This window comes from Lepidochelys kempii, chromosome 24 (assembly GCF_965140265.1).
Source record: "Lepidochelys kempii isolate rLepKem1 chromosome 24, rLepKem1.hap2, whole genome shotgun sequence".
NCBI lineage: Eukaryota > Metazoa > Chordata > Testudines > Cheloniidae > Lepidochelys > Lepidochelys kempii.
The window spans coordinates 4,466,046-4,487,704 of NC_133279.1; the positions used below are offsets into that span (position 1 = coordinate 4,466,046).

At 47.0% G+C, this 21,659-nt stretch overlaps 1 protein-coding gene across 7 annotated transcripts in view; it reads right to left on the bottom strand.

Moving 5' to 3' along the window:
• The window catches only part of MEF2D (myocyte enhancer factor 2D), a 176,618-nt gene that overhangs the window by 102,320 nt on the left and 52,639 nt on the right, over nucleotides 1–21,659 (bottom strand). For 6 of the 7 annotated variants that reach the window (XM_073323282.1, XM_073323281.1, XM_073323277.1 and 3 more), the window contains one exon: nucleotides 20,662–20,731. The gene's annotated coding sequence lies outside the window, so the exon portion shown is untranslated. Of the gene's footprint in view, nucleotides 1–11,025; nucleotides 11,450–20,661; nucleotides 20,732–21,659 lie in introns of those variants that run through there. The other variant, XM_073323279.1, reaches the window with a different exon arrangement.

The following is a 21,659-nucleotide window of genomic DNA, read 5'->3' on the forward strand; positions in this document are numbered from 1 at the left end:
GCATCTGTGGCATCTGAAACTGAGACCTCATCAAAGCTGAAATTTGTTCAGCTCCCGTACCACGGAAGGACCTTGATAGCGATCTCAGATGTAGCCCTGCACACCTGCCCTGACCAAAGAGCTAAGCTGACTAAACCACCGTGATCACCCTCATCACCTAGCTAGCTGTCTACAGACTAAAGCTTCGTCTACACACAAAAGTGGTGCCACTTTATCTGTGCCAATACAGTCAAGGTTTCACAACCCCTGGGTGCAGTTCTACGGACGCAGTTCAGGACCAAGGTGCCTTACAGAGATACAGCCCATTCTCCCTCTTGCGTGGCAAAGAAGGTGCATCATAAGCCCGAATATTTCACACTGGGGTTGGGGAACCAGCAAGCATCATTGGCTTCCCTTGGCCTGGATCTTCAGGAAGAGACAGCAAGGCAAAACAAGGCAGCTCGAGCTGTGCAGTAAGCCTACAGCACTCCATCCGGGGACGTGACCAAAGCTCAGAGACCCCAGCAGCCAGCAGACTGGGCAGATGGATGAAGTGCAGTTTGCCTTCACGTCTGGGCGAGGAAAATTTGCTCCAGCTGCGCTGCTGATCCTGAGAACATCACTGGCGCTGGGCCGCACAGATCGACGTTCGTCTGTGTCCCGTCCCCCATCCCCGCCCCAGCTGGAAACGGCACGTGACAGAGAAACAGTCGAAAAGCCATGGAAGCCTAAAGACAATAGGCAGGTACGTCCATGGCTCAGATCCAGGTGACAGAACTTGAGTACAACACGCACTTCATGAGCCTATCTACCTACCTAAGCTACTTCTCCGTCCTTCATCATCACAGTATCTGAGAACCTCACAATCTTTAATATGTTTATTCTTCACAACCCTCTGTGCAGTAGGGGAGGGAACTAAGCCATAAGAACCTCTATAGAATAGAAGGTGAAGAGAGACTTAGTGACTTACCCAAGATCACACAAGAAGTCTGGGGTAGAGCAGGGATTTGAATTTAGGTCTCTCAAATCCTAACCCCTGGGCCATGGGAATCAATGGAAGGACTGCAGTGAACCAACTGCATCAGAAGGGCAGCGAGTGGGATAGCAGTTTAGAAAGGGGAAGAAGGAAATGCCAAGACGACCCCTAGGACGGTATGGAAGAGCCTAAGAATGAGATTTGCGCCCCCCAAGTCAAATCCTGTGCACCGGAGACTGGAACCAAGGCAAAACACCAAGTTAAGAAGCATTACAGGGTGCAGAGAGGAGGATATGTTCTGAAAGAAAGTTAGGGGCTATCCATAATGGGAGTCGGGTTTTCCCCCAATAATCATAGCAGCTAGTCGTCCTCTCCGATACATGGGTTTTACCCAAGGGAAACTCCACTGGACCTGATTCTCTGTTGCCTGACATCTTGTTCAGTCATTCAGACCAGTGCAAAGCGGGTGGGAAATGCTACCATTCTGATTTGGTACCGTTTTACATCCCACATTGCATGGGTGTAATTGACCTCACAGGCTGCAGAGCAACAAGAACCAGGCCCCATTCAACGGAAACACTCCTGATTTACACCGCCATAAATGAGAGGAGAATCAGGCCCATTACCCCCCAACTCTTCCTTCTCAGAGAGATCTCTGGATGGACAGCACTCAAGTCCACCAGATGTTAGCTATATTGCTTCCTGCTTTACTGACAGGCACTCAGCTGTTACAGTGATGAAGGCAGTAGAAGAATCTATATAGAATAGAATAGAATAGAATAGAATAGAATAGTGGTTCTATGTTTGTACAGGGCCTAGCACAATGGAGTCCTGGTCCATGAATGGTGCTACCACAATAATGAATAATATTTATAATAATATAGGTAGCAAGGCAACAATTAATGAATACGGCTCAAGCCATGGCATATTCGCAGTAACTGGAGCTGGCTGAAATTTTTGGTTTGGAAAAAACAAAAAAAACTTTTCAGTTAAAAGTGGCCATTTTTTCAAATACAACAATTTTACAAAAACATTTTGATTTTCTCATTGTTTTCCATTTTTCAAACGTTTCTTCTCAAAAACAGGGGGAGGGAGGGTGTTTTAAACTGTTTTCGTTTTTATTTTCTCAATTATTCATTTTTTTCTCATTTTCTAATCGCTGGGGTTTTTTCAGTTATTTTCAATTTCCTGTTACAATTTTCCAGTTATTATTTTCATTTTCCAATGATCCACTTTTGTTTACCACTTTGGGTATTTTTTCCCCTGACCGAGGCGCTACCGACATACAAATAATAGCAATCGTTGTGTTCTATGCTGCGATCCATCACCTCCGTATCTGACCATGTAGAACTAACAGAAATAGCAAAGCCTCTCTGGCACGTCTCCATTTTCAGGCTCAAAGTTCTGCTTTGATTTTTGGAGAGGAGGAGCTTGGTAGGAGTTTAGAGGTACCATGTCATTCTGGATTTCCTCTGAAAATCAGGCATTTTTAATATGTTTCAAGATGGGCATCCAAAATCCTTAGTTACTTTTGAAAATCTTGGCCAATAATATAACAATAATAAACATCATGGGGCTGTGGGTTTTTATTTGCATTACCCAAATGTTAATTGCACTCGTGTGTGAAGCACTGATCAATCAATCCAGATCATACACACAAATGAAATACAGAAGTGTACATAGTTCCCTCCATTCCCCCATCATGATGCACTGATCCTCTAATCAACTCAGACCCCTACACACACACACTGCCAGTTCAAAGCCTCACTTTATGTACTGAGAGATTTTGTAGAACCAGCGCTGCTGGACATTAAAACACAGAGTTCCTTTAGGCACGAAAGTGAAGATTTCCAGCAGGCAGAACTGTTGTAAATAAAGGGGATCCGGTTTCTGATTGATTTATTCATTATTTTTTGTACTGCAGTGGAACCGAGGATGATCAACCAAGATCATGGGGAAACGACTATCTTTGTACAGCCCCGAGGACAACTGGGTCCTGGTCTGTGACGGGGGCTCATACATGCTACTAATAATTTGAGTAATAAATAGTAGTGGTTCTCAATGTGCTAGGCGCTGCAGAGACACAGCCCTTGCCCAGACAAGCTTCTTACAGTCTAAGCAGACAATGCACCGGAGGCGCAATTAACCACCTACCCTCACCCAGAAGCAGCAATGAGAATAGACCCTAGCTTTCCTGACACACAAGCCAGTCTCCCAGCCACTAGACCACACTACCTCTCAGGACTAGCATTCTAATACCAACTGCTGTTAACATAGTGACAAGTTAGGGTGGGAGTCACATAGTTCAGAGCCTGGCTTTGTACCTCTCTATTTTCAAGGGATCCAGATTTTTTTATTTATTTATTGGTTCAGCCATAAAATTTGTACCTAGATTCTGAACTTTCCCTTTTGGGGGTGCGTGGATATCGGGATTCCTGCCACGCTGCTCTCTGATAATAGCAATACTAGGCCTGATTTTCCATTGCCCAGCACCTTGTGCAGCCAGGGCAAAGCGGGGTGAATAGAACCAAATCCAAATCAAGGAGCATTTGGCACGCCCTCTCCACCGGTGTTTTTGACCACACAAGGGGCAGGGAAAACTGAGCCCAGGGGATGGGTCCCTTTTGCCTTCAGCTGCATGACTCATGGCTCCGCCAGGGCATGTGACTGCAAGACAAGGTACATTCGGTCATGCCTATTACCGCATTCAGAGGAACGCGACCGATTCACAGGCACATCCCTGGGCCAGCCTGGACAAAGGCCCTTCCCACCTGCCAGTAAGAAATACAGCTCCATCCCCTGTTAACAGCCCCCACGCACATATGTCTACAAGCAAAAGGCTAACAGGGGAACCTGGGGACTGATCCTCATCTCTAAGGTCTCTTTACACCCAGTCAGGCAATGTAAAGGGGCCAACTGATACCTACATTAAAGCCAGATTGATACAAAGGAGGCTTGGTGCAAAAGAGAATCAGGCCCTGGCTCTTTAAGGAACTGAAATGCAAAGAGACAGCTGGTTATCAGCTGTTGCCACTCACTCATAGGAAACATATTCTACAGACACACACAAAACCTGTCCCCCCTGCTCTGCATAACTGGCCCTGTTGCTTGTAAATTACATGGGTTGAGCTGGGACAAATTGGAAGTGAAAATTAAAATAAATAAGCTTGCCCCGTCTCACAACACCGAAGAAAATTTCATCCGGACTCACTGCATAATGTTTCCTGTTCGCAAAGAAGGCTACCCCAGACCAGATCTGCTTTTATAAGGAAGTGTTTTAATCCCATTCCTGTCCAGTCCTCTTAGAAGCAAGGAATTTTTCCCCGCAGAAGCAGCCTGGCAAACTATTGATGTAAATCAGTGGCCCGCTAGGTACCTCTGGGCTGCACCACATGAACATGTAGTGTGTTCTTGATGGTGACGGGGCGGCTAGACCCTTAATCTTACTGCTCAAAAAAAGCAGGTCTCTGCCACCTAAGCAAAAGGAGAATCACCCCTAATGCTTAGCAGTATAGGGTTATGATACATAGCTGGGCTGTTCTGATTCCATCCAGTAGAGGGCAGCTCTCCCACGCGCTTGTGCTCTCTCTCATACACAAGCCAGTTCATGACACTTCTTGCAAAAATCCAAGTTCTTCACCCACCCCAGTGGAAACGGTATCCTTCAAATCCCAAAAGCCAGCAAAGGCAATAGCCATGTTATGAATATTAACATCCCCTAACACAGCATTTAAGGGGAGCCATGGATGGATGGAACTATTCTGATGGCCTGAAGTCAGGCAGTCATCCTGCCAGCTCCCACCAGCAAACCAGGGCCACCAGGAGAGCATTCAGCAGGGAGGCCTCTGCAAATAGAGGAAACAGTGATTCATTAAGTGGCGCTAATCCTTCTGAGTCACTGCTGAACCAATGCCAAAGGACATCTTGCTGGAGTGGCCGTGATTCTGACCAGACACAGTCAATGTACCTTGGAGGGTAAATATACCCATTGCACAGATGGGGAAACTGAGGCAGATGAGTCTTGGCCAAAGTCATGTAGAGAGTTGGTAACAGAACCCCTGCATAGACACACTTCCTATCAAAGCCAGAAATAGACTCATGGCAGGCTACATTCATTCCCAGAGCTGGCCCCCTAGGAGTCCTGACTCCCAGTCCCCTACTCTAACCACCAGACCCTATTATCTTCCAGAGCTGGGAATGGAACCCAGGACTGACTCAGCTAGGAAATTTGGCCTTCAGACATCTCCCCAATAAATATAGTTCCACAAGACTAAATGGCTTTACTTGAAACAACATTGCTTTATGTATCGTAAATCCATGAGACTCCCACAACAGGCCCCAATAAACCCTTACACAGCTTCCAAACCAAAAGACATGGCTTCACATCCATGGGGTGAAGACCCCCGCACTGTAGGATGGCGGAGTTCACGCGAGTTGCGCTTGGGCTGATGAACTGAGAAAATTCTGAGAGCGGCTCCATATGGAAGCATCACCTGCCAGCCATATGGGATGGCCGTGGATTACGGCTGTATATGCTTACAAACTGGCCTGAAAGAGAAAATCAAGGGCTGAGCTTTTCAAAGCTGCCTCAGGTATGTGGATAGCAAAGCCTTTCGAGCCGGGACGGAGGGAAGCAAGAATGGCCTAGTAGTGCTTAAGGTGTTAGCCTACGGCTCAGAAAACCTGCCGTCAGCTCTCTACTCTGTTATGGGCTTCTTGCGTGATCTTGGGAAATTTTCTGTGTCTCTGTTGAACAGAGATAATATTATGGCCCTACCTCAGGGAGATGTTATGAGGATAAATATCTTAAAGACTGTAAGGTGCTCAGAAGTAGTTGTGGTCATTTAAGGGTGACAGATAAAGGAGCAAATCTATGGCTGATGTGCTTGATCACTGGAGCTGCTCAGAAAACATATGTACGGCAAAAAAAATTCTTTTAAAGAAACACAATTTTCATTTAAAAATATTTTTCATAGAATTTTATTGGGGGAGGAAGGCTCATTTAAAAAATGTACAGTTTTCAAAACCCCAGACATATTTGGATGGAAATGAAAACTTGCTCTGAACATATTCATTTAGTGTGTGGGGGGAAGGGGGGACAAAACATTTTTTGTTGAAAAAAAAACTTCCAGACAAAAATGTGCCCAGCTCTATTTGTTTGCATGAAAGAGAGCAAACAGGGACTTGAAAGGTCATTGTAAGTGTCTCAAAACTGAGTAAACTGAGGCACAAAATAGAGATTCATGTATCCAAGATCAATGGCAGAGCAAGGAACAGAACCCTTCCTGTCACTCTAAGTAAAAATGTAGTAGCTCGTTTGGATGGATACAGTCACTTTAAAGATAAAAACAGATAGATCCCTAGGCTGGATCCGGCCTGAGGTCCATCTTGCCCAGTATCCTGGGTGCTATGGGTGCTGCAGAGGAATGTATAAGACCCCAGCAGCAGTAGCTCTAGGGTAACCTGCCCCCCCACATCACGTCTTCTCCTGGTCTCCTTCTGGTTTAAGCCTGAATATTGAAGTTTAGTATCTCCTCCGGAATGTTTATCATGAATTATGACAACTCTGGATATTCTTGATATCCATATCAATGTCTAGTCCCTGTTTGAATCTTGTTACATTTCTTGCCTCACTTACTTCTTATGGCAATGAGTTCCAGAGTCTAATTGTTATTTTGGGGGGCAGAGAGCAGTGGGGGCGGTGGGAAAAGTATTTGAACAAGACCTTGTTTTCCTTCTTAGGCACTTTTGCCCTTTAGTTTTTCATGGAGGTTTTTACATCTACATTATTATTATTTATATTTCAGCAGTGACTGGAGGCTCCAGCCAAGATCACCATGTTGCACAGCCTCTACCCCAAAGAGCTAACGGTCTAAAAAGACAAGACAGGTGAAGGATTTTCCCCAAGGTCACTCGCAGAGCCAGTATAGAACCCAGGAGTCCTGATTCCCAGTGCAGTGCCCTGTCCATTGGAGGCAGAAACGTTTGAAGTTCTGTGGAATACTCATTGGTTTTCTTTACGTTGCCTTTCCACCATAGTCTTCACAGTAGTAGTAACAGTGAGATTATTAAGACATAACAAAACTTAGGTCTAATCAACCCTAACCCTCAAGTGCTTTAGAAAGGGAAGCAAGCATCAATTACCCACTTAGTGAGATTCAGAGAGAAGAAGTGACATGCACAAGATCACAGAGCAAACAGAGCAGGACCAGCACCCTGGGCTCCCAACTGCCAGCCCAGTGCCCCACCCACTGGGCCATACTGCTTCCCATAGAGCGTGAGGCTTCACAGAGAGGTCACTGAGAGTAACACTTAGACAAGACAAGAGAGCACCAGGATTTACCACGTTCTGTTCACACACAAGGCGCACTGACCTTGACTTCACGGATACAAGCATACAGCACATCATGCACAGGAGCCAGCCAACACACTGTTTATGGGAATAAGCTGTACTTTTTTATACCAGCATAACTGCATCCACACTAGGCATGTTTGTAACCCTTTATCTACACTGGCTTCTAAGCAGATACAGTGAAAGGGATACAAAAACGGTGAGTGAACCAGAGAGCTGGTTGGAATCTCTCCAATTTTTCAACCTATCCAATTATTTTTTTGAGTTTTGAAATTTTGAATTCCCCACCCTCCCCCACAAAAATCTAACCCTCCTCCACAAAAAACACCCCCAAAAAATCCACACACAGTTTTCCCCCTAGAGTGAGGAAAAGAAAAAAAAAAAAAAAAAAAGAAGGAAAGAGACTCACATGAACAATGCCAGTCCTATCGCTTGATAGTGCTCAGATACCATGGTAATGGGGGAAGTGAAAAAAACAGAATAGGAGAGGACCCCTGCTCTTCTTTAAAACAACAAATTTGGGGAAATCTCCCCAACTTTGCACAGATGCAAAACGACGGCACAAGGTACTAGAAAAACAGGCCCATCATTAGAAGATTTTCATCCTGATTCTGGGTCGTTGCCGGATGATTTTTTCTTCTGCTACATGTTATGCAACTGCTTCGTGAATAGGTCTAGGCAGCAGAGACCATCAGCCTTCAGCTTTCAGCCGGGATTTTCAAAACAGCCTGCTGGGAGTCCCTCAGGTAGCCAACAGCCCTATCTGATCCAGTACGATTAGGCCAGAAGTTTTAAAAAAAAACTCAGCACACTTCATCACGCAAAGTATGTACGTTCCACCCCTTCCCCCCATCCCGTGTTTGCGGCCTCTATTTGATTGTCAGCTCTGCGAGACAGGGACTGTCTACCATTCTGTGTTTGTACAGCGCCTCGCACAATGGTGCACCATTGTTCTCCAAGTGGTTCAGGAGCCAAATTAGCAATCAATATTACCCAAAAGAGCCACAATAGTGTGACAGATTTCAGAGTAGCAGCCGTGTTAGTCTGTATTCGCAAAAAGAAAAGGAGGACTTGTGGCACCTTAGAGACTAACAAATTTCCGATGAAGTGAGCTGTAGCTCACGAAAGCTTATGCTCAAATAAATTTGTTAGTCTCTAAGGTGCCACAAGTCCTCCTTTTCTTTTTACAATGGTGTGAATTCATTGTTTCATTTACTCTCTCTCTCTCTCTCTCTCTCTATATATATATATAAATTCTCACAGCAAAATGACTGACCAAGTATTCTTATTATTTTATCAGTTACAATTGGTTAATAACATAGTAAAAGCATCCTGATTGGTTCATAACTTAGACTGTTTAATAATTAAATCACGTGTTTTAATCTCATGTGCTGCAAAGAGCTGCAGGGGACACATTAAAGAGCCACTCGCGGCTGCTGCACCTCAGTCTGAGTATCGCTGGCCAAGTGGCTACAATGGTTGACTGGGACTCATTCAGGAGACCTGAGTTTGATGCTTGGTTCTGACCCAGTGGGTGACCTTGGGCCAGTTACTTCCCCTCTCTAGGCCTCTGTTTCCCCATCTACAAAACAGGGGTGATTACGATGGCGACCTCCTTTGTAAAACGTGTTGAGGTCCACTGACAAAAAGAGCTAGGTGTCATTAACAACAACAATCCAGGGCCATATTTTTCAGAAGACCTCAGCTCCCATCTTATCACCCACAGAAATAGCTTCATATCCGCACATTGGCTGCTGAGCACTTCTGAAATCTCTCCACCTTACTTCGGTGCCTAACTGGGTGCTGATCTCTTCGGAAACCCTTACCCCCAATGGTTGGTGCTGAGTTCTAGGAAACCTGGGCAATTTTGGAAAAAATCCAACTCCGGACACATTCACCGTCCCACCCAAGGAGTAAATTTCCACTCTGCAATACAATAAACCTGATGGAAACAAAACAACCCTGTGCAATTGCTTTTGCAGAAGGGGGTTAGAAAAAGAAAAAGAAAAAGAAAAAAAGACCTCAGACTATAAACAGCCTGGGTAAAACCTAGTAAATAAAGTGGGCTGCTCCCAGCCCTGCTTCCTGTTTGCTTTTGCAGCATGTTCCGGGCTGCCGTCACAGCCCTGAAATTGACCATCTTACTATGTTTGAGAGCTGCCATGCTGAGGTTAGATATTCATCCCTGCACTGTCACATGGAGAGTGCGGGAAGCAGCTTATATCTCCCCTACTCTGGGGCTTCCTGAGCCAGTTGATTCCCAGTGCTGCCCTAATTTATTATCTGTATTGCAGAAACGCCTAAAGGCCCCCCCCTTTGCCCATCAAGGATCATGGCCCCACGGTGCTGGGTGCTGTACGCGCCTACAAAGAAAGGACGGTTCCTGCCCCAAACAGCCTACAGTATAACTTGCCTCCCGCACTGCCATAACTCTGTAGGTTTTGTGGCAACCAGGAATTTATTATTAATAATAATTATTAATCAGTTGTATTACCATAGAATGTAGGAGCCATGGATCAGGACCCCACCCCGGCGCTAGGCGCTGTACAGACAGATTTCAAAAAGACAGTCTCTGCCCCCAAAAGCTTACAATTTACTAATCACACCAGCTATGTCTCCAATTCCCTGCTTACCCCAGAACAGACTCCTGCAGAGGCTGTCGGATCTAGCTCTGTGCTTGGCAGGAGCCATTCCCCAGGGGGAGGGCTTTAGGCCAGCCTCCTAGCAGAGCCAACACAAAGGTGCTGCAAGGGTGTCCGCTGAATCCAGTCTTTCTAAACACCCTTGTCCCTGAAAGATGGGAGCCCTTTCACTTCTTAAATCAGCAGCATTCCTCTTTCTGGGAGAAAAGGGGTTCCCACCCCCGCACTCCACTCCCACAATGCAAACTTCTGTGGATGTCAGGATGCCTGTTTTTAGTTAGGGGTAGGGACAACATTCGGATGTGAATTCTGAATCCAAGCTCTCGACATTCTTATCTGCATGGCTGGGCTTTTGTTTGTTTTTAGGCAGCATGGCCAAGTGGCTAGTGCATTGGACCAAGACTCACAAGACCTGAGTTCTTTTCCTGGCTCTACCACTGGCCCACTTGGGCAAGAGCCTTCCCTGCTTGGTGGCTCAGTTTCCCCATCCCACCTTTTGTCTGACTGGTCTATTTAGACCACAAGCTCTTCAAGGACAGTCTCTTGCTATGTGCCTGTGCAACACCTTACACAACAGGGCCCCAATCCCTGGTGGGGCATCTGGGTGCTACCATAATACACATAACAACTAGCTCCTGACTTTGCTCAGAAAGTGACTCAAGAAGAAACACACACCGAAGGTCTATTTCAGGGGTACTACTACTAACAACAACAAAACCTCCAGCTAAAAAAACAATGCAACAAAACCAGAGAGTGACAATAGATAAGAAGGCTGAACACAGCATGGTTTCTCAGCACAGGGCAGTCTCTCTGAAAGCTGATCGGGTGGGGAGCGGGGGGGAGGGGGGGGAAGGCGGGTTGGAGGACACACGGATGTCAGCTGCTGAGTTGTCTCCTAAACCCCATGGGCCACTGGAGCATCATCCAAGCTTAAAACCAAAACCAAAAAAAAAAAAACAACCCCAACCCCTAACCCAGTTCGGCTGGTCAAGCTAAAGCAAAGCCTGGTTGTTGTTTTTTTTAAAAAGAAGTTGCTAATTTTAAACTCCCCAGTGGAAAGAGTGAGAGGTACTTACAGGAGACAGGATGGCTGCGTCCTTTTCCACGTATGCTCAGCCCTGGATGTCTGCAAGGAATCTCTGACGACAAGGGAGCCAGTCCCAGCCCTGCAGGAAAGCCGTCTTGTGTCCCGTGTTCCTCCCGCCCCCCCCTCGCCAGCGCCTCAACAACTGTCCCCAATCTGTCACTGACAGCACCATAGAGGGAATGAACCAACCCCCCTCCCTTTCCCCAAACACTGTCCTAGAGTGACAGAAAGAACTCGGCCTGTCTAAAGGGCAGAGACAGATGTAAAACTAGAGGGAGGTGATAAAGCGCGGGGGGGGGGGGCGGGGGGGGATGGGAGAAGCCAAAGCAGCCTGCCTGGAAACAGCTGTTGAAAGCAGCGGCTTGGTTCGCTTCCTTTGCAGCCAAAAGAGCAGTGACCACAGTGTGTGTGTGTGTGGGGGGGGGGGGGGGGGTGGTTGGGGCTGCCTAGCAGTTCAGACAGCAAGGCAGTCTAGCATTACCTGGATCGAAAATCCTTCCAATGTCCACACCCACCCATGCGCGCCCCCTGCACTTCCATGCACCGTAATCCGTCCTGTCTCTATCGGCCCACTCGCTCCTGCAATCTCATGATGGAAAGGGAACTGGTAAATAAACACCCAGGGCCGGATTCTTCCACTGAGCTGCATGGCGGGTGGACATTTGCACCAGGGCCCGGGGCCCTGGAAAAGGCTACTGGGGTAAATGGTGGTGAGTGATCCAGACACATGGGGCTTGATCAGAGCCAGAGGATGCCTGCACACTTGAGACTTTTCAAATTAGTTTGAAACAAATACGCAAGCACAGGGAGACTCACTGAGGGTGTGTGTACACATAAAAGTGTACAGCTTTAACTACACCAGTGTAGCTAAAGTCATTCAATGCCCTAGCGTGGACACAGTTGTACCAATATAAAGGTGCCTTATCCCAGTATAGCTTATTCCCCTTCCTATACAGGAATAGCTATACCAATATATGCACTTTTGTACTGAGATAATTGCATCCACCATAGGATACACGTATGGTTAAAGTAGGAACACACATGTAGACAAGAGTTTCTGATGAAGACGGCATGAGAGGCCGTTTCCTAGGAAAGGATGCTTCCTTCTGCGGTTTGAAAATGGATCTCAGTCAGTTGCAAAATACCAAATGGCAATGGAAGCATTGGAAGGACAAAACTTGCCTTACACTACTTAGATGTAGAGTGGGTTTGCTACAGCTCACTTCATCAGATGCATACCGTGGAAACTGCAGAAGACATTATATACACACAGAGACCATGAAACAATACCTCCTCCCACCCCACTCTCCTGCTGGTAATAGCTTATCTAGTGGGGTGGGAGGAGGTATTGTTTCACGGTCTCTGTGTGTATATAATGTCTTCTGCCGTTTCCACAGTATGCATCCGATGAAGTGAGCTGTAGCTCACGAAAGCTCATGCTCAAATAAATTGGTTAGTCTCTAAGGTGCCACAAGTACTCCTTTTCTTTTTGCGAATACAGACTAACACAGCTGTTACTCTGAAAACTACTTAGATGAGTGACAGAAGTGAAATCTAGGGGTCAGAGTACAGGGGCTGGACATCAGGATTCCTAGGTTCTCAGTCTGATTTCTGGAAGATGTGATGGCCTCCTGGTTTTCAGGACTCCTGGGTTCTATTCCCAGCTTTGGGAGAGCAGTATGGTCTACTGGTTGAAGCAGGTAAAGCTGGAGAATCCAGATTTCTGGGTTTTGCCCCTAACCGTACCACTGATTTGCTGTGCAATCTCTGGCAACTCACTTTGCCTGTCTAATGTGAATCAGTTTCCCCATCCATGAAATTAGGATTTACTGGTTAGGAATTTTTCCGAACAGCGAGGACAGCACCGCCCCTTCACCAAAGAGCAAAGCATTGCCCACCTCACCAGGGGCTTTGGGGGGACTAAGGCTTTTTTCCTGGAAAGACTGGGGAAATGTAATTAAAAATTGAGATTTTTCTCCTATGAAAATTTCCATTTTTGACAGAAAGCCATTTCTCATTGAAAGGAAAGTTTCTGCATGGCCAATGGAAAGAACCCAAGATTGATCTCTTTTTTTTAATAGAATGCCGTATTACTATTTGCTTTGCAGTAGCATTTAGTGGTCCCATCGGCTACCAGCTCCTCATTGTGCTGGGTGCTGGACATACATATAAGAGGCAGCCCCTGCTCCAAAAAAGTTTATGGGAAACTGAGGCACAGAACGGGTAAATAACCTGCCCACGGTCACACAGGGAGTCTGCTGCAGAGCAGAGAATTGAATCCAGGGCTCCTTAGAGAACAGAACCTTAAACATCAGGCCCTTATTTTCAGTGCTATGTACTGAAGGTCACCTTTTCAACCCTGGGACACAACAATCCAGATACTGCATAAGCTAAACCAAACCATGAATTCATTCAAACTAGAGATGGAGTCCAGCTCTGGACCCTAACTGTCTCAGAGTTTGGGAAGGGCAGGGTGTGGGATACGGTTTGAGCATAATCTATATCCTCATCAGGCCAGATTTTTAGGGGTAGTGAGCAACCACTGCTCCCACTGACTCAGCGCTTTTGAGAATCAGGCTGATGGCATCCAGTGTAAAAGGGAGGCTCATTTAGTGAGCCTTGTTCCCGGACTGGCACAGGCCAAAAGCACAAGCCCTGCAGATGGACTGCATGGTACAACCAGGCACGTGATTTCCCAAGCACGATTGCAATGGGACGGTGCTGCGGGCGGGGAGAGGTGCAAGCATCAATTCAAGGAAGGTCACTGTCCCGGAGAGCCTTTCTGCACCAGAAGTGGTTGGGTACAAAATGCAGGAGAGGTTTTCTTGGCGTACCTCAAATTGCATTGGACACAGAAACCCAAAGTGCCTATTGATCGCGGACAGCAGTGCCGTGCGTTCCAGGACACGAGGACGTGGCCATGGGGGTTTTAAATCACCCCGGTATTGGTGGTCACATACTCCTGAGGCAGGGTCAATAATGCGCTTATATAATCGCTCGACTCCTCCCACGAGGCTGGCTTGGGGAACGGAAGGGTATGAGTTTCAAAGCAGCACTTTTCAGAAGTCTTCCTCCAACCTCAAACCTGCTGCATCAACCCACTGAGTGAGCCATTCTGCAGCCTCAGAGCAACTGCTCAAAGCCCTGGTCTGATCCAAAATATAAAGCGTATCAGCCACCGGTCCTGGGGCCTTCTGCCCTACAACTGAAGCCTATGTCTGGACACCCGGCGACAACCCGTGTCCTCCAAACAGCACCACTTTGGAACTGAGGCCTGGTCGACACTGGAAGAGTTATACCAACATAGCTAGGTTGGTTAGGTGGGTGATTTTATACCAATATAACTTTAGCCAGTATAAGTCCTAATGTGGATCCAATTACACCAGTCTAACTGGACTTCATACCTGTACACTCAGCTGTTCCTGAACCAGCATAAGCTATACCCGAATAAGCTCTTTTATACCAATGTAGCTGCGTCCACACTAGAAGGGGTTTATCGGTTTAGTTTCACCAGTATGGTTAAACTTACAAAACTTTCTAGCGTAGACAAGGAATGTGCAGATCAGGATTCACAACAAAAATGGAAAGAATGGCCAGGTGGGTAAGAAATAGGATGGGGAAGCTGGGTTCAGCTCCTGGCCCTGTTACAAACCCGCTGTGCAACCTTAGTCCCTATGTGAATCCGATGGGAGCAAGGCACCTACATACCTTTGTGAATCAAGAGGTGTACCTACGCTACAGTGACCCAGCTCTGGCGCTGTGCGTCGCTGTAGCGTGGATGCTTCCTGCATCGACGGACGGGGCTTGTCCATCGATGTCGTTAATCCACCTCAATGAGAAGCGATGGTAGCTAGGTCACCGGAAGAATTCTTCCGTCATCGTCCCCTGGGGTGAGGTCAACCTAACTATGTCACATGAGGCGCAAAATTTTTCACAGCCCTGAACGATGCAGTTAGGTCAACCTAAGTTTTAGGGGTAGACCAGGCTTGGTTCATACGGCCTGATTCTATTTTCTACATCCCAGCCTGATCTACACTGAAAATGAGGTGGACACACCTACATTGCTTAGGGGTGTGAAAAATCCACACTCCGAGCACCATAGTTAAGCTGACCTACCCCCAGGAGTAGAAGGGGCTGGGTTGATGGAGGAATTCCCCATCGCTCGGGGAGGCGGATTACCTACCGCAACAGAAAAACTCCTTCTGTTGAGGCAGCACGAGTCTACACTACGGCGACAGAGCAGCAGCGCAGCTGCTCTGCCGATGTAGCATCCTTAGTGTAGACGTGCACTTAGACCGTAAGCTCTCAAGGCTGGGAACAGTCTCTCTTTACATGTCTGTGCAGCATTTAGTCCTGATCTTGGCTGAGGCCTTTATGCACCTTCTGTAACACATAATAATAATAGTAATAAACACCACATTACGATCCAGCAGATCTTCCACCTCATGAGATACTACGGGATCTTTATACTGATTTTACACTGGCATCTCTCCATGGTTTATTCCGGTGTCATTTCGACCAGAATTAGGCCCTCCATCTTGACCTTGCAAGGGAATGGACAATGATCTCACCCGGTCTTTTCCATATGCAGCCACTATGATCTCAAGTTTATTATCTGCCCCCGATCTGATATTAAAAAGCCATCTCAATCCTCTTCTGAACATCCAGCAAAACCTGCTTGCTCAGCAGAGAAAATAACCCAACGCCACCGCCCCACCGCCCACTTCAAGGGCTGGTGTCAGATTATGTTTAAAATCTCTCCTTGTATTGATTTTAATATCAGATACAGAATATACATTACATGAAACCATAAAACCCTCATAAAACGGTTACCCGGACTTGTCTCTACCCACAACCTCATTACAGACAATGGAGATACAAACATTTACTGTAACAGCAATAAACAGGGATACAAGTTCTAGAAAAAAAATACCTTCTTTTAAACTGTTCCGACACCACCCTGCCTCCCCCCGTTAATGCCACCAGCAATCCTAATTTCCGGGGAAGGGAAGGAGACAGGGACAGGATAAGAGTCTTTTCACACTTATATTTCATGATGGATGAGACCAAGTATACAATCTGCTTTCACAGGAAGGGAATGTTGTCTAGTGGTTAGAGCACAGGACAGGGAGTTGGGGCTCCTGGCATTGGAGAGGAGTGGAGTCTAGTGGTTAGAGCAGAGAAAAACCTGGGTCTGCCCAGGTCTGCCACCTCATCTCAGTGTGGTCGTGGGAAACTCCCGTCACTATATTCGTGCCTCGGTTTCTCCATTTATAAATGGGTGATGATACTTAACTAGCTCTCAGGGTTGTAACGAATGTTTGCAGAGCACTTTGAAAGCCTCAGGTGAGAGTTCTTCCCATAAAGGCAAAGAATTATTTGACAGAAAAATAGATGCTCTGAGATTCCTCTCTTCCGTCCAATAGCTTCATGGCCACACCCTTTACACAGACATCTGGGGCATGATTCCTATTTACAAAGGGGCATTGAAGTGGGTGTCAATCTGTTACACTCACAACTGCTTTAAAACCCTTTTACTTTATCACAGTGGCATGAAAGGCCTTAGTATAAACGGGAATTCAGACGTTGGTCCTAAGAGGCACATGATACCCAGCTGATGTCATTTCGTCTAGCTCTACTGTCTTCAGGGGAGCTGCAGCTGATTTACACCAGCTCAGGATCTGGCCCTGTAGTTATCTCTAATCAGCACTGCTCCCAGACCCCTGCAAGCTGGCACAGCAGAAGACCAGGTTTTCTGCCCACGCCTGAGTTCTTGCATTAACAAGCCCAGCCATTATGGCCAAATCTGCGCTCATCTTGTTCTTTGTTTATTGCAATGTCTTTTGACGTGGAAAACTTACAAACCTTGTTGACAGGACTTATCCCATTCGGGATGCGGCTGAAGGAATAAAGGCTTGGAGACATCCACTCAGTGCTTTTTGTGGGACTCTTTGACCAGCTACAGAACTTTTAAGTGAGTATCCTTCCCGATAAACACACACATCCGAGAGCCTTGTTGTGAGAAGATTTAAGGATCTGATTCTATGTCGTTCTTCAGGTCGTGTATCCACTTAAACCAATGCAGAGTGGATGTAAAACACTACCAAACCCCAAAGGCACTTTACACTAGTGCAGACACTTTCCACTAGTGCCAATGACACTGGCCTGATTCCGAATCACACTCAGGTGTGCTCTACGCACAGGTTTTATACTGGTAAAACGATGTCAGTTAGGGCTGTGATTTGCTACCAAAATACAGTACAACTCCTACTGTGGATGCAGCTATGTCAGGGTAAAGGTGACTTATACCAGAATCACTTTTTCTCCTTCCTTTATGGGAATAGCAATACCAGTTCAAGCACTTTTATACCAGCAGAACTGCTTCCACAGGAGGGGGTTATATCCCTTCATCTACACCAGGACAGTTCAAATGGTACAACTTCCCACAGAACCATAGAAATGCAGGACTGGATGTTCTCTAGACCGATGAAGTGAGCTGTAGCTCACGAAAGCTTATGCTCAAATAAATTGGTTAGCCTCTAAGGTGCCACAAGTCCTCCTTTTCTTTTTGCGAATACAGACTAACACGGCTGCTCCTCTGAAACCTATCCAGACCAGTTTTCAGAGGAGCAGCCGTGTTAGTCTGTATTCGTAAAAAGAAAAGGAGGACGTGTGGCACCTTAGAGACCAACAAATCTATTTGAGCATAAGCTTTCGTGATGAAGTGAGCTGTAGCTCACGAAAGCTTATGCTCAGATAAACTGGTTAGTCTCCAAGGTGCCACAAGTACTCCCTATCTAGACCAGTGTTTGTCAACCTTTTTGATACCAAGGACCAGCTTGCTGCCATCCTAAACTGTGCCAGGGAGATCTCAGAGACCGGCGCCGGTCCACGGACCAGTCGTTGAGAAACACTGATCTAGCCCATCCCCTTGCACCAAGGCAGGATTAAATATAACTAGACCATCCCTGACAGATGCTTGTTTAACCTGTTCTTAAAAACCTCCAGGGATGAGAATTCTCCAGCCTCTCCCTTGGTAGCCTGTTCCATTGCTCCAGCTGAGACCTCGCCAGTGCCGAGTACGGCAGAACAGTTACGGCCAGCCTCTTCCATAGGACGCTCCTGTGAATACATCCCAGAACGCCTTTTCACACGGTTGACTCACATTCCAGTTTTGATCCACGATAACTCCCTGATCCTTTTCAGCAGTACTGCCGTCCGCCAGTTATTCCCCATTGTGTATTATGCATTTGATTTTCCCCTCCCACATGTATCACTTTCCCTTCTCTTTCCCAAATTCCACCTGGCTGAATTCAGACCAATTCTCCCGTTTATCACGATCATTTTGAGTTTTCAGCCTGTTCTCCAAAGCGCTTGCAACCGCTCCAGGCTTGATGCCATCCGTAAATTGTATAAGTGTACTCTCTACTCTGTTAATGCAAATATTGAATAGTACTGGACCCAGGACGCACCCTGTGGGACCCCACTTGAAATGTCCTCTCAGTCTGACCGAGTGTAGCGGGTGTATAAAGAAGCCTTGAGGCCGCATTACACCTCTCTGGCAGCATATAAGGGCCTTAAAAGCATTGTAACCTAGTATTTAGAGCACCTGGGCTCTGTCCCTGGCTCGGTCACAGGTCTGCTGGGTGACCTTGGACACGACACTTCAGCGCTCTGTGCCTCGGTTTCCCCATGTGAAATGGGGATAATGATGCTGACCTCCTTTGTAAAGCATTTTGAGAGCTATGGATGAAAAGCGATACAGCATATAAGAGCTAGGGATTATCATTGTTATTAAAATAGGTATAAATTATAGTTGCATGTATGTTAAAGGCCCCTTTGCACTGCCAGACTAGTGTAACTGGGAATCTGGCCTGTCATGTGGATTCATGGCTAGATTGTCTTTTACACGAAGGCCCCTTCATGCTGCCAGAGTGGTGCAAAGGGGCCTTAAAGGGGAAGCAACTATAATTTAAGATCACTTTAAGGCCCCTTTAAATTGCTTGTGAATGCACTGATGAGTGAAGACCTCTGTTTACACACACACACACACACACAGAGAACAGGTACAGCATGGCCATTGGTCCGGTGCGATTCCCATGCAGATGGCCCCCTGCCAATGTGCCACACTTCTGAGTCCGGTGGGACCGTCTCTTTCAGGGATGAGGGGAATTCAGAGCCTGCTCCCCTCCTGCCCTGCACCTTGTGCGGTCATTTGCATCAGTGCAAAGTGGCTGTACAGTTCTGACCCAGTAGCGCTTCGCTCCCACTTTGTACGAGTGTAACTGACTGCACAAGGGCTAACTAGTGCCAGCAGGTGGCAAGCAGGACCGCAGCCAGCCAGGGCTTGGGCTGAGCCCCAGCTAACTAGTTTCACACAAAGACCACACAGCACCCCTCAGATGGCAATGGTTTCACTCACTACACACCTGGGCTGGATTCAAACCAACGCCTTATAGGCTCTGGATCCCATTAGCTACTTAAAAGGATACGTGCATTTCCCCAGAAGTTGTAGGGGTGGCACCAGTTCTCTGATTTGACCCTAGGACAGTCCCTTAGCTGCTCCCCGGCCACTGTCCGATTCATTTCGGCTACAGAGCCCCCCACTCCTTCCGCCCCAGCATGCAAGTTCTCTTTGTGAACTGAATCCTCAGCCTGTGTTCAAGACGGATTAGGCAGTTACCGTACCACCTATTGCCTGCAACTGGTAACAAACGGAGATTTGGCCACAAACCTCACGCAGGGCTCACCAGTGGAGGCTGGCAAAGCCGCATAGGGGGTGGGCAGCCTCGTGCTGTCGAATAGCTGCACATCAAACTGTTACTACCCCCTCCAGTTTGACCACAGGAAATGTGATCTCAGCTCAGCCTCTCCTTCCAAATAGGGAGGGGAAATTTCTGCCTTCTCGCTCGCACTCTGCAAACAGCAGGCCAGACGGAAGACACTGCCATAATTGGAAGGGTGGAGCACACAGGACACACACTCCCTAAACCTAGCAGCTCTCCAGGTTTTCCCCGCAGCCCAGGCAGAAGAAAGATTCTCTCCTGAAAACACTTCATCCTCTACCCTGTGTACCCGCCCCCCAAGTTCCCACCAATGCTGGGGTCCCAAAACCTTTTGCCCCGTGAACCAACTGGCCAGGGCTCTGCAGGGAAATGGAGGCTTACGAAATACAAGCCAGAGACCCACAATCTTGTCCCGTTAAGAAGGAAGATGCCCTGGAGAGATTGAACCAGGACTTCAGCTGAATTTCAAGGGAGTGACTCTGGTTTGCACCCGCTGGAGATCTGGCCCATTGACATCAATGGCCCCATGCCCATTTACAGAACACCACACTGGACAGGGAGGAAACCTGCTATTTTTCCCCCTATTGCTTTCTGCCTTGAAACAAAATACTAGTTAATAATTAGGGGTCAGATCCTCAGCTGCTGTAAACTGGCGACACGCTCCTTCTTTCGGAAGCTGCACTAATCTGCACCAGATAGGGACCTGGCCCACTGATCCCAAAGGAGCTGCCCCAATTAACCCCCCCACTGGGGATCTGTTCCCAAAAGTCTTCTCTTTGTCAAAAAAAAAAAAAAAAACCAACCAATAGCGGGTGTTAAATAGGGATTTTCCCTCCTACCTGTTAGTCAGACGGCTGCATCTTCAGCTCACTCCAGTCGGCAATTTGTAGCCATTGCCCGTCAATCAAACTGAAAAAGGGAAATGGCTGTCAGTTCCAAGGGGATAAAGTGACGAATGCAGGTAAAGTGCATATTCTGTCCTGACCTGGGTATAAGGGGATACCGGGAATCAGGGCTCCTGTCCTGTCAGGGCATCCCTTGTCCCTGAGGGGCTGGGATCTCAGTGTTCATACTCTGTGCAGTCATTTATGTGTTTAGTTTGGAGGATTTCATCCAGATATTTGTTCTGACCTGGCTGACAATTACAAGAATCCTGACAGAAAGGCAGCTAAGACCCTGATCCTGCAAGTCTAAGGGCTCTCTACTCCTTGGAGCTGAGGGACACAAGACCTTGCAGGCAAGAAAGACAGAAAGAAAGAAACCCTGTAAAAAATATGATCTTAAAGCTTTAAGAAACGGAAAACCAGCTGTCCACCCTGCCAGCTGTTCAGGAATAGCTGGTGGACTGAAAGACACAGCTGAATAGCCCACAGTGCCTCAGGTTGAATTCAGGTGTTACAAAGCCTGAGCAGTCAAAGATTGCATAACCCACTGCGGCTAATGCTTCAGGTCTGTGCAGTTTGCACATTCTGCTCTCAGCCGCACTGGTGTAAATCTCGAGTACTCTTGGAAGTCATGTTTCAGAGTAGCAGCCGTGTTAGTCTGAATCTGCAAAAAGAAAAGGAGGACTTGTGGCACCTTAGAGACTAACCAATTTATTTGAGCATGAGCTTTCGCGAACTACAGCTCACTTTATCGGATGCATTCAGTGGAAAATCACTCACAAATTTATTTGAGCATAAGCTTTCATGAGCTACAGCTCACGTCATCGGATGTGAAAATTTGTTAGTCTCTAAGGTGCCACAAGTACTCCTGTTCTTTTTTTGGAAGTCATGGTTCATGATGGGAAACGCAGTGTGGCTAGGGGAGATCAACCCAGACTGGAGAATGGGGACAT